This window comes from Lissotriton vulgaris, chromosome 1_1 (genome assembly GCF_964263255.1).
Source record: "Lissotriton vulgaris chromosome 1_1, aLisVul1.2, whole genome shotgun sequence".
Lineage (NCBI taxonomy): Eukaryota > Metazoa > Chordata > Amphibia > Caudata > Salamandridae > Lissotriton > Lissotriton vulgaris.
In genome coordinates, this window is record NC_141685.1 from 1,557,675,758 (window position 1) to 1,557,689,253 (window position 13,496).

Sequence of the window (13,496 nt, forward strand, 5' to 3'; positions counted from 1 at the left end):
TCACGTCATGAGATGCTGTCGGTCAGTTCTGTGTTTTTCAACCAGTACCAGGACTAGCCTTAGATATAGGGTAGGGAAAAATCTAAGGTTCAACTCCCAGAGTGCACTGTTGACTACAAACCGGTTGTGTCCTACATGGTGAAGGTCAGTTGGCGGGACTGCTGGCAGGTCCGTTGGATTGACAGTGTAAATGGAGGTAGAATTTGCACTCTTTAAGGTTTAATATAATCACCCTTTGGCATTGGAAACCACTGCTAATTAAGAGTCAACATGCAGTAATTATATGGTAATTGCCATTGTATTTACACCACAGATACTTCCCCTCCTGCACCAACAAGGAAAGTTGAAACGCATTTGTAAGAAATTGGGTTATTAGTTGAGGGGGGGGTAAGTACCCGCCTCAAGTAATCACAAAATCCTTGTCAGGGTAAACCACTAAAGTCACCAAATAAACTTGAGCTCAACCCCTTGCAGCTATGGCACAGAGCAAACAGGCTTAACTCCTAGATAATATTTAAAGTATGTATGTGGTTCCAAAACTGTAATAAAGTTGAAATGCAAAACAATAGAAAATCCCAAAACAAATTAGAAAAATAGAGTAAAATGTATTTTACAAAAATGATAAAAATCCAATAACGAGAACCAGAGACATGATTTATAATAGTATTAAGTAGATATGGCACCATGAAGCAGAACATTCCAATGACAATCACTGGTCATGAATTTACAGGATCTAGGCGCAATTTGACACTAACCGCTTTGGTAGCTGGTTGGATAAACTAACAAGGTTCGTCTTGGTGAAAAATGTTACCTTCTGACTTTAGGTCCCAGTCCATGACAGAAGTACACTTCTAAAGCCACGAAGTGTAGGAAGCTGGCTCTGTATATACTATACCAAAGCAAGGCACAGTGTGCACAGAGTCCAGTGGAACCCGAAAGGTCGGCAGAGGTAAAAGTATCGCACCATACTCTCTATTTGTGGTAGTGCGGGCGAGCAGTAAGGCTTTATCGGAGGGTAGTGTTAAGCATTTATTGTACAGCTCAGGCAAGAAATGTCACACACTCAAAGACTGAACTCAGATCAACTTGTTTGTATAAAAATATTTAGTTTTTTCATTTCTAGAACGAAGCCAGGCCTGGTGCAAGTAAGTGAAAAAATACTTTGCAATACTTTTGCAATAAATTATGGTTGAATGCAGGTTCAAATGCAGTTTGTTGATTTATAGGTAAGTCAATATTCAGAATTACTTTTCAGCTACCTTCTAGATTACAGTACATGTTACTTCTTGGATTACTTTTTAAGTTATGTTTGCTAATCATTGTGATATGCCTACATATCACAATGGGACATTTCCTAGACAAAATGTAAGTAATTCAGTTTTGGTACATTTGCAGTTTTTCAAGTTTTCATACAAACCAACTTCACACTTGGAAGAATTTTCAGTGAAAAGCAGTCAAGCAATCCTATGAGAGGAAATTAAGTTATCGGTTAACAGGTAAGTACTTGTTTGTGGGAGTTGGGTTTCGAACTAGGGTTCCCCCTGGGTCGAGGATGCACACTTGAAGCACCCTCAGCAGCACGGGTGCAGAGTGCTGAGGCCCAATGCTATCCAATGAGGAAGAGAGGGCCTCCGGTTGGTGGCTGCTCACTAGCAAGCCACAAGGTTGAGGCAGCAAAGCTCCTGGTGTTTGGCTCGGGAAAAGGGGGATCTGAGTTGGCACCCTAGGTGCACCCGCAGAGGCACAGGGGCGGCTGGGTGCAGGGCGTCGTTTTAGCGTCGGGTGCCCTGTTGATTTTAATTGGGATTCTCCCATTGCAAAAAACACTGCAGGCTCGAAGATCTTCTGGAGGTGACCACCAGGTGGACACTTAAGTTGGGATGCTGGAACATTGTCGGTTGGGCCACCCAAGGCCGTGGGACGTCTGGTGCAGGGGTTTCTTTAGGCCTCACGTTGTTCTTACAAACTTCGGGAGGGGGATCCTCCAGAAAGAAGCTGCAGGCGTTGCTTGGAGATTCGAGGGAGGTCAGAGATCACCAGATCTCAGGTCAGGATTGCCGGGGAGACCTCCCCGTGGTGTTGACCCACTCGGACTGTGGGCGTCTGGTGCAGAGTGGTGCAGACTCGCAGATTTGGCTGGAGCCAGAGTCTGTGGGTGAGCAAATCTGGTGCCCAATGGGAGACAAAGTCTTGGTTTGGGATAGATAGATGGATAATTCTATTGCACAATTAATTCAAATAATTGCCATCATACTCGGTTAAAATGGGTATAAAGTGCATTTTTCCGGAATTATAAAAGATGTGTTCGAGGCATGTGGGCTGCTGAATTCATATCTGTGCATAGTCCGCCACCTAGTGTTGGGTCCGGGTGATTGCACATTGTTGTCCTGAAAGAGTCTTCGAAGTATCACGAGATAGGTGGCTCCTCCCCTGGACTACAGTGCGCATGGGCATCGCCTCCATCCCCAGATTGTTTTTTTCCGCCATAGGGTTCGGATGTGTTTTCGGTTCCCTCCTTCGGAACCGATAGTTGTTCGATTTTACTTGAGACCAAAAGGTCTTTAGGCTGGGCGTCGGTATAGTTGCGTTCGGGTTCTCTTACTGTCTCTCAGCTCCAATCTCCTACTGCCCTTCCGCGTGCTTCGACGCGGACGGGCCTACACTACCGCATTTGCTATGGAGCGGACTCCATTCAAGAAGTGTCCGCTGTGTCACTCGAAATATTCGCACCTCGACGTGCACCCCGTGTGCAACACATGCTTGTCACCGGATCACCGTGAAGACACCTGCATGGCGTGTTCAAAGTTTAGGAGTAAGAAAACTTTGAAGATTCGCCGGGCTAATCGACTCCAAGCACAGTTGTCGGCTTCGGCACCCCCACCTGATGACATCTTTCAGGAATCGATCGAGGAGGAGGACGACGTACAAGAGTCGGACTCTGGCCCCGCGTCCGAGGAAGAGACCTACGACGCGGACGAGGAGGCCTGCGACGAAGTCTCCGGTGAGGTAGGGGACGACGAACTGATTTGTGCCACGATGGGAGATAGCTCAGAGGAAGAGCATCCCCAACCGGACTCCGGGGTTTCCCCCCGTCATACGGCCCAGGTCGAGGGATCGCCTTCGGGCCTTACCCGAGATCTTACTATAAGTCCTACGTCCCCGCCTCCGGGCCCGGTCACGGACATTTCTAGCAAGAAACCGAAAGTGAAGCCAACTGGTCCCGCACCCTCGGATGCGAAACCGAAACCGAAACTGGCGTTGGTGAAGAAGGTTCTGGAGGCGTCAACTTCCACGAAACCCAAAATGGCCGACTCGAAGAGCCACGCCAAGATGGCCGACCACAAGAGCCGCGCCAAAATGGCCGACCCGAAGTCCTCTGGGTCGGCACCGAAGGTGAAGGCTTCCGACGCGGCTGCGTCGGCACCGAAAGGGGTCGCGGACCCGAAGACGGCTTCGAAGAAGCGCCACGCCGACGGTGCGACAGGCCAAGGGGCGTCGGCACCGAAGAAGAGGCCTGCCGGCGACCGGGCTCTCGGAGACGAAGAGTCGCTCGAGACGGTTCAGCCCTCGGCATCCCTTACAAAGAAGGTGGGAGAATCCTTGAAGCGGATCCAACAGTCCACTGTGGTTCCCAGCCAGGACACTGTCGTGCCTAGGCCCACGCCGAAGCCTGCCAAGGATCAAACGCCCATCCGTTTTACCCTTCCTCCCAAGTCGGCGCCGAAGGCCTTCGCGCCTAAGCAGGGCGGACATTCTCAGGAAGTATTGACGCCGAAAGCTGCCTTGGTGGTGTCGAAGCTTCGGCTCCAACCGCTCGCGGTGGAGGAACGTCGGGAGGTGACCATCGACGCCAACACCGGAAAATTGTCGCTCCTCAAACGAAAGATTACGTCGGAGCCGCCATTGGAACCTTTTAGGATTCCACTTAAGAGCAAAAAGTACTCTGCGGACTCTTCGGCTCTGATGGAACCTCTGTCTCCACAAGCCATGGAACGCTCGCCGGCCCATTCCCCAGTGCCTGATGTGGACGAGGAGGACGACGAGTACAACTATCCTGCGTACTCGGATCCGGAAGAGGAGCAGGTGCCCTGGACGGCAGGAGGCGACACGGACGACCTGCAGTCAGGCCAGGACACTCAACTTTTCGCCGCGAAGACGTCCCCGACGGAGGACTCGGCGGCGTTTAATGCATTAATAGAGAGAGCTGCAGCGAACCATGACGTCGAACTGCACTCAGACCCTGTGGATGCGGACTTCTTAGTCGACACCTTCTCGGTAGCCGAAAAGCAAGTCAAGACGCTACCTATGCTCAAAGGGGTGCTGAAGCATGCACAGGAGGTATTCAAGGAGCCCACCCGGGCGCGGGTGGTCAATCCTCGCATCGACAGGAAGTATAAGGCGGCGCCCACGGATCCCACGTATATTAAGGGACATTTGCCATTGGACTCCCTGGTGGTGTCCAACGCTCGAAAGAGGGCGAATTCGCATACTACTGGTGATGCTCCTCCCCCAGACAAAGAGTCAAAAATCTTTGAGGCATCAGGCAAACGCATTGCTGCACAGGCAGCAAACATCTGGAGGATCTCTAACACCCAAGCCCTGCTTGCACGTTATGATAGGGCCCATTATGACACATTAGAGGCCATCCTACAACACTTGCCTGACCAATACAAGGAGGCGGGGGAGATGCTCATTCAGGAGGGTAAACTCATTACTAATGCATCCATCAAATGTGCCCTAGATGTAGCAGACACTGCCTCCAGGGCTATCAATACAAGCGTGTTACTTAGACGCCATGCCTGGCTTCGAATTTCTGGGTTCAAACCCGACATACAAACCACATTACTGGGTCAAACGGTGAATCCTGACCATCTGTTCGGCCCTGAGGTGGATGCCTCCCTAGAAAAAATGAAGAAAGATACCGAAACTGCCAAGTCTATGGGGGCTTTACAAAGTCAGCAGTTTCGGGGTGGTTCCTTTCGCCGCTCCAATTCAAGAGGCACCTCAAGAGGCCAGGCATCCCAGCCCACGCAATACTACAAGGGTAACACCCAGTCCTCGTATAACAACAACAAGGGCAGGGGTGGCTACAGAGGCAATAATATCAAAGGCAGGGGACGTGGAAACAATGCCTCCAGGTCCACCGCCTCCAACAAGCAGTGACGTCTTGTCACTTCCCCCCGATCACACAACACCTGTCGGGGGGAGACTACAGCAGTTCCTGCCGGCGTGGAGGTCCATCACCACGGACAGGTGGGTGAGATCTCTTATCCAGTACGGGTACTGTCTAGAACTTACGTCCATTCCACCGGACATACCGCCAAGAGGCCGTGCTATGTCCGACGAGCACTTGACCTTGTTGCAGCAAGAAGTACTGGTCATGCTGCAAAAAGGGGCGATAGAGCTCGTTCCATTGCAAGAACGGGGAACAGGGGTTTACTCCCTGTATTTTCTAATCCCCAAAAAGGACGGATCACTCAGGCCGATCCTGGACCTCAGGCCCCTGAACTGGTACATCAACTCAGAGCACTTCCATATGCTCACATTGCAGCAGGTGCTTCCCCTGCTTCAACGGGGGGACTTCCTAGCAACGCTGGATCTGAAGGATGCCTATTTCCATATTCCCCTGCATCCTTCACACAGAAAGTATCTCAGATTCAAGATCTTAGACCAGCATTACCAGTTCAGAGTCCTGCCGTTCGGGGTCACCACGGCACCAAGAGTTTTCACCAAATGCCTAGCGACTGTAGCAGCGCATCTCCGTCGCCAGCACGTCCATGTCTTTCCATACCTAGACGACTGGCTTATTCAGGCAAAGACGGAACAGCAGTGCGTAGACCACGTGTCACGCACCATTCACCTCCTGCACGATCTGGGATTCTCTCTGAACTACCCAAAGTCCCATCTCCAGCCCGCCCACGTGCGACAGTATCTGGGCGCGACGATCAACACTCTGGCGGCCACTGCGCAGCCGAGTTCAGTGAGAATCGCCGGTATCCAGGCGCTGATCCAACGATTCAGACCCCAGACCTCGCTTCCAGCGAGGGTGTTCATGCAGTTGATAGGCATGATGGCCTCCTGCATCTCCATTGTCCCGCACGCGAGACTACATATGCGTCCGCTTCAGGAGTGCCTGGCACGTCAGTGGACTCAGGCTCATGGGCAACTGACAGACCTAGTGTTGGTGAGCGGTCGGGCGTACAACTCTCTGCATTGGTGGAATCCACAAAACCTTTGCAAGGGCCGACCATTCCAAGAGCCTGTCCCACAGATCATCCTGACAACGGACGCCTCTCTCCAGGGATGGGGAGCGCATGTACTCCATTACACGGTGCAGGGACTATGGACACTTCAGCAAAGGAAGATGCACATCAATGTGTTGGAACTGATGGCAATCTTCATGGCCTTAAAGGCGTTCAAAGTACATCTGTGCAACAAGGTCGTGTTGATCCGGACGGACAACATGACGGCCATGTACTACATCCAGAAGCAAGGGGGAACACACTCTCCACAGCTGTCTCATCTGGCTCAGAGCATGTGGAAGTGGCCCATTCAGAGGAACATCTTCCTCATGGCAGAACATCTCCCAGGCAAGGACAACCAGATGGCGGATCTGCTCAGCAGACACAGCCATCAGATGCACGAGTGGGAGTTACATCCATCAGTACTCCAACCGTACTTCCAAAGGTGGGGTCATCCAGAGATAGACCTGTTCGCCACAAAGGAGAACGCAAAATGCCAAAGCTTCGCCGCCAGGTTCCCACACCCCCAATCACAGGGCAATGCGATGTGGATGAACTGGTCAGGCAGATTTGCGTACGCTTTTCCCCCAGCACCTCTGATGCCGCTGGTGGCACGCAAGCTCAGGCAACACTCGATGACGCTCATCCTGGTTGCTCCAACGTGGGCTCGCCAACCATGGTACACCACGTTTCTGGAACTCTCCGTGGTACCGCATCAAAGGCTTCATCTCACTCCCAGCCTTTTGACGCAGAGCCATGGCGACATTCAGCACCCAGATCCGCAACAGCTCAACCTGGCGATCTGGCTCCTGAAGTCCTAGAGTTTGGCTACCTCAATCTTCCTCCCGACTGCATGGACATCATTCGGGAGGCGAGAAAGCCCACTACTAGAGCTTGTTATGCGGCTAAATGGAAGAGGTTTGTCGTCTACTGCGTGGAGCACAGCATTGACCCGCTAGACGCTTCCATTCAAAACATCATATGCTACCTCTTTCACCTGTATCGGTGTAATCTTGCTTACTCTTCCATCCGCATTCACCTGTCGGCTATGGCAGCATACCTCCAAAATAGGCAACACCTGTCACTCTTTAAGGTCCCTGCTATCAAGGCTTTTCTGGAAGGACTCAAAAGAGTCATTCCACCAAGGACTCCACCAGCTCCGGAATGGAACCTCAATGTGGTTCTTACAAGGCTGATGGGTCCCCCCTTTGAGCCACTACACTCTTGCGAACTGCAGTTTCTGACCTGGAAGGTGGCTTTCTTAGTAGCAATCACATCGCTACGGAGGGTTAGCGAACTGCAGGCGCTCACCATCCAAGAACCTTTCTTCCAGGTACATGCCAACAGGGTGGTGCTCCGCACTAACCCTAAATTCTTGCCCAAAGTGGTCTCACAGTTTCACATAAACCAAACTATTGAATTGCCGGTGTTCTTCCAAAACCCAGAGACGCTGGCGGAGCGGATGCTCCACACTCTTGATGTGAAGAGGGCCTTAATGTATTATGTGGACAGGACAAAAGATTTCCGCAAAACCAAACAACTTTTTGTTGCTTTTGCCACTCAACACAAGGGAAATGCAATCTCCAAAGCAGGAATAGCTAGATGGATAGTAAAGTGCATTCAGATCTGCTACGCTAAAGCAAAGCGCACTCTCACTATACCACCGAGGGCCCACTCCACTAGGAAGTTGGGGGCCTCTATGGCATTCTTAGGTAACATTCCCTTAGAAGACATCTGTAGAGCAGCCACATGGTCTACCACTCATACTTTCACTAAGCACTACTGTGTAGACGTGCACTCAAAACAACAGGCAGCTGTTGGTCAGGCTGTTCTAAAAACGCTTTTTCAGACTGCTGCAGCTGGCACGGGCGGCCGCCGCTAATGGAGGGACTGCTATGTATTCTATGCACAGATATGAATTCAGCAGCCCACATGCCTCGAACTGCAAATGCTACTTACCAGTATGCATCTGTTCTTGGCATGTAGGGCTGCTGACATTCATATCGCCCACCCTCCTCCCCGGCGCCTGTAGCAGCTGCAGTATGTATTCATATACAAACATATGCTCATAGCATGGTCATCACTCACTTCTTCACTCCATCTCTGCCTATGGCTAAAAACAATCTGGGGATGGAGGCGATGCCCATGCGCACTGTAGTCCAGGGGAGGAGCCACCTATCTCGTGATACTTCGAAGACTCTTCCAGGACAACAATGTGCAATCATCCGGACCCAACACTAGGTGGCGGACTATGCACAGATATGAATGTCAGCAGCCCTACATGCCAAGAACAGATGCATACTGGTAAGTAGCATTTGCATTGTCATCCTAGTTTGCTGGGGATTAAAAAGTTTAAACACCACTTTATCAACTACAAAACATGGGGATAAAACCATTAGGTTTGGTAAGGTAGGGCAGGTCCTCCGGGTTCTTGGGGGCTGCTGGCTGCAGAACACGCTGGGATTTCACTGGAGCAGGTTCAAGGTGGGGAACGGCCGGTAGGGATGGGGCCAAGTCAGTGGGAATCCTACCCTTCTTAGTTCAGCATGGCTTCTTCGGTCCTTCTTCTCCTCTCTTCTTGTTGGTACTTGTCTGAGGAGGCAAGGCTCAGGGTTGCCCCTGAATACTACATTTAGGGGCGTTATAGGTAGGTACAGGTCGGGACCAATGGGTCCCTACCTTGGGGTGTGTACACACCCTATTATGCCACCTCCAGTGGGAGGGGGACATTTGCCTCTCTGGTTGGCTGGGTTCCCCCATCTACAAGATGGCGGGAACTGAGTTGTGCTTCACCTTGCCTCCCCTACCTGAGTGGTGGGATTGGCAAAGGTGGGCACACCTCCCTTCCTTACTACGTTTTCCTGCTGATTCTCACGTCCAAAGTGGGTCTGAGAACCGGTGGGCCAGTTGCTGGAATCAGCAAATGGCTGAGGTAGCTCACAAAGGCGGCAAGCCTTTGAAGCTTCCCCTTCGTGGACCCTGCCCATCCTGAGGGAGGAGGCTTGGCACCTCGTCCCAGTATGTGTATTGTTTCAGACCTCCGTGAGCAACCCAGGGGTCCAGAAACACGTCTGGTGGTGGCAGCTGGCGAGCAGCCCCTCTGCGAGGACACCAGAGAAGTTTGATACCAAACTTCCCTGTTTTCAGTAAAGCCATTATGGTGCTGTGGAGTTCGTAATGACAAACTTCCAGCACCATATACTCTTAATGACATTAATGCACTTACAATGTCTAAGAATTGGTTTAAACACTGTAGGGGTACAGAGCTCATGCACTTGTACCCTCACCTCTGGTATAGTGCACCCAGCTTTAGGGGTGGCTTACCTATGCCAGGGCAGTGGGGGTTAGGCATGGCACACAGTGATGTGTGCCATGTCGACTCTTCAATTTGTTCTGCACCAAAACACACAGCCTGCAATGGGGAGGTTGAGGGGGGGAGCATTATTATTATTATTGTACAGGGCCTCTAGGGTGACAGTTGAGCGTTCAATAACTGTACTGTGGATAAACACACAAGTTTTTTGCATTCTGTTTCACTCTTTTGAAGTGTGCCACAAATGTTATATGTAAACCCAGCAGATTTGTCAAACAGTCTGATACTGTAATGTCAGAGTCCGACTGCGATTGAGGCCTGACTGGACAAAAAGGGTCCTGCCCAAATGTCTGCTAATATCTGAAAGAGACGCGTTACTGATAGATGCCCTAAATTAAAATATCCCCAAGCATCAGACTGGATCCGGAAAGTTTTTTGTCCGCAGTACCCCTGCGCGTCGGTCGGCGTAGTCATTAGGCTCCGCGTACGTCGTTGCCATCGTAGTCGTCGAGATGACATCGCTGGAGCAACTTAGACGCGCCCACTTCATTTTCCGCGCCAGCAAGTGCAGATCCGTAGAGAGCGGTACCCCCAGTCACTTTCCGACGGAGTTATTTTTGGGACTTTTATCTTTTGCTCCTGGTGTATAGTGATGCCCGGTTTTAAGTCTTGCGCGGCGTGTCCCCGCACGATGTCGGTGACGGACCCGCACCGTGAGTGTCTCTACTGCTTGCGGCGCAACCACGACTCAGAGTCTTGCCCCCACTGCCAGGCCATGGGTCCGAAAAACTTTGTGGGAGCGGTCCCGAAAGTGGCTAGAGGCCCGGGAGTCGGCTTTGCGCCGTTCCCGGTCCCGTGGGAGGTCGAGGGAACAGCCGCGGAGCCATCACCACCATTCGAAGTCTTCGCACTCTGAGTCCGGTAAGGCGAAGCACAAGAAGTCTAAGAAGTGTCATCGCACTTCGCCTTCCCCTAGCCTGCCGCGCAACGCGGCTGAGGGTGCAGGTGGCACAGCCCGTGCGGCTTCGGCGGAACCTCCGCAGATGCCGATGGCCTACCCGCCTTTTCCCTGTCCATCGGCGACTCCAGCCCAGCTGCAGGTGTTTCTGTCAGCCATGGCTCGTGTCTCGGACCGTTTGGCCCCGCCAAGCGCCTTCCGTTCCCGCGTGCCCGACTGGGGGTCCACGTTCTTTGACGTCGCTGGCTCCGGCCCAACGTTGTCGACGACTTCTGTCTCGATGCCGAGAGACCCCCATAGATCCACACATGGATCCCCATCCATGTCAGTTGGCCTGGTACGACCTTCACCGACATAGACTGCGCCGCCACCGGCAGCGAAACCGGGCGACGCTGTCCCTGGACTCCTCCCCGACGTGGAGCCGGTGCTGGAAGGGTGTTGACAGACGCCGATTCCGATGCCGTTTGAGAATTTCTTTCCATTTGTTCACCCACCTCCTTATGTTCCACCTGTTCGGCATGCTGTGGAGGACTGGGAGGGGTCTGAGGACCCTCTCGCAGCACAATGCGAGTTAGACCCGGAGGAACTGGTGGATGCAGGTGACCAGGGTTATACTCCTGAACCTGGCTCACGGTCTCCTATTACCGTGGATACGAAGGAGCCTGGTTCCTACTCTATGTTGTTGCGTAGGGCGAACGAGGCTCTCCACCTCGAGCTTCCCACCGTGGCTCTCAAGACTAACCTCCTGACAGGTGCTTCGGCCGGCGTCTTCTTCTACGGAGCCGCTGCTGCCCTTTAATGATGCACTCTTGGACGTTCTTTTGGGCTCCAGGCCCAACACAGGGGCTCCTGTGCATAAGAACGTGGCCCAACGCCATTGCCCGGCCCCGGCCGACCCCATTTTCCTCTCACAACACCCTACCCCTGAGAGCTTGGTTTTCCAAGCCTCTGTGTCCCCAGGCGCGTTACCTTCCGCACCTCCGGACAGGGAATCCAAGAAACTGGAGCAGTTTGGGAAGAAGATTTTTTTCTTTTGCCAGTTCGGGAGTGCGGTCTGTGAACACTGTATGTCTCTTGGGCCATGTTAGATTTGGGGGTCTCTAGTTGGCAGAGGTAGGTACCTTTGACCAAATAGGGAACCTTCCTTCTAGTCAGGGAAAAGGGGCTACACTCTTAAATAACCCCTGCTCACCCCCTTGGTATCTTGGCACTAGCACACAGGCTTATCTCAGAGGCAGTGTGCTATGCATTTGTGAACATATACAGTAACCCAGTGACAACACTACAGATGGACACCACACAAGTCTTTGTATAAAAATAAGTAGCTTTATATAGACTTAACACAAGACCATCATACGCTGGGTTGTAAGTCTTGCAAAGAGTGAGCCCAATACCTTAAGACATCTCATAAAAAATGAATTGCTGGGAAACTTTAATAACTATTCTTTGATTGTAAAAAATTTCAGATATGCTGTGGGTCTATTGCAATTAGATAAAGATGTTCTATTTTCTTTATCTTCCTATCAGTTAAAAACCCTTTTGAAGTCCTCCACCTGGGAACTTGGGTTTAGACTGGATAGAGATTTCCGGTTGTTAAAAAAGGCTGTACTCCTGTTATTGAGTCCTGTCTACTGAGGAAAGCTCAACCGTACACTCAATGGAACATTCCTCACAGCGTTAGACGCTTAGTGTTTTTAGTAAGACAGGACTTGCTTCCGTTGAAATCTCTTTATTCCAGATGGTATGGCCATTCAGCGGTCTGTGATTTTTGTCAGATGTATGACCAGGATTTGGTTCATGTCATTTTCGTTTGTCCAGCTCTGATGACTTTTAGGCGAAGATGGTTAAGACCAATTTGCCTACAACTCAACATTTTGTCAGCCTCTGCTTTTCGGGCAGCTATGATTAATCCGCCAAATGAAATGTTTTGTTTTAAACTGTACAAATTCTTCAAATGTTTTTTGGATCTGTATTAAGATGGTAATTTTTAAACTGTTGTGTATTTGATACTATTGCATGGTCGACATTTTACGTTTAATGCTTTTTGTATGCATATTTTATGTCTTTTATGTGGACCTCGTAAAGAGTTCCGTTATCATAAATAAAACTTGAATAATAAAACTTGAAGACCACCAACGACAAAAATCTACAATACTGTACTTGAAAAATGGTAGAAATAGCTTTGTTCTCTGTAGATGTAAAATTGGACACTGTAAGTTCATTGTAACTTTGGATGCGTAACGCTATACAACAAAAGTGTTGCTGGGAAGGTGATGCGTCTGTTGCTTACACGCAAGAACAGTGATGCGTCTGGTCCCTAATGCTGCGTAGGGGATGCGTCGTTTATTCTCCGCGTGGGGAGGTGATGCGTCAGTTTCTTACTGCGTTTCCTTGGTAATGCGATGAAGATCCGGTGCAATGAAACAAAATGGCGTCTTTTTGATGTGACAACAATGCATGCTCGCCCATGGCTGTGCAGCGAACCAAAAATTCTTCTGAGCCGCGACAGGCCCTGCAACACGCTTCTTCGGTGATACAACGGTGTCTACGGCGACGCTCTTCTCCGATGATGCGAGGCGCTTCGGGTGATGCGATGGCGGCAGTGGCGGCATGCTTCTCCGGTGATGTGACAGCGTCTGCTGCGAAGGCAACTCACTTCTCCGGTGATGCGACGACGACCGGCTGCGGCGGCGACACGTTTCTTCACCTTGAGTCACGCTCCCAGCAACACGCAGTCTCTTAGAAGGCCCAGCTCAGCAGCAGGCACTTCAATTCCCAGCAAGGGAAGGCAGGGGAGCTGGTTGGTGAAGTCTGTTGTCCCTGAGACTTCAGCAGGTGGCTCACTGGTGGCAGGTGGCTCACTGGTTAGAGGCGGCAGACCCGAGAGCAGAGGACGGCCCGGGACCAGGGTTCGATTCCCGGCGCGGCAGGTTTCTGGACCAGGGTCAGCGGACTCGACAATTCTCTCGCCTCGGTGCCCACT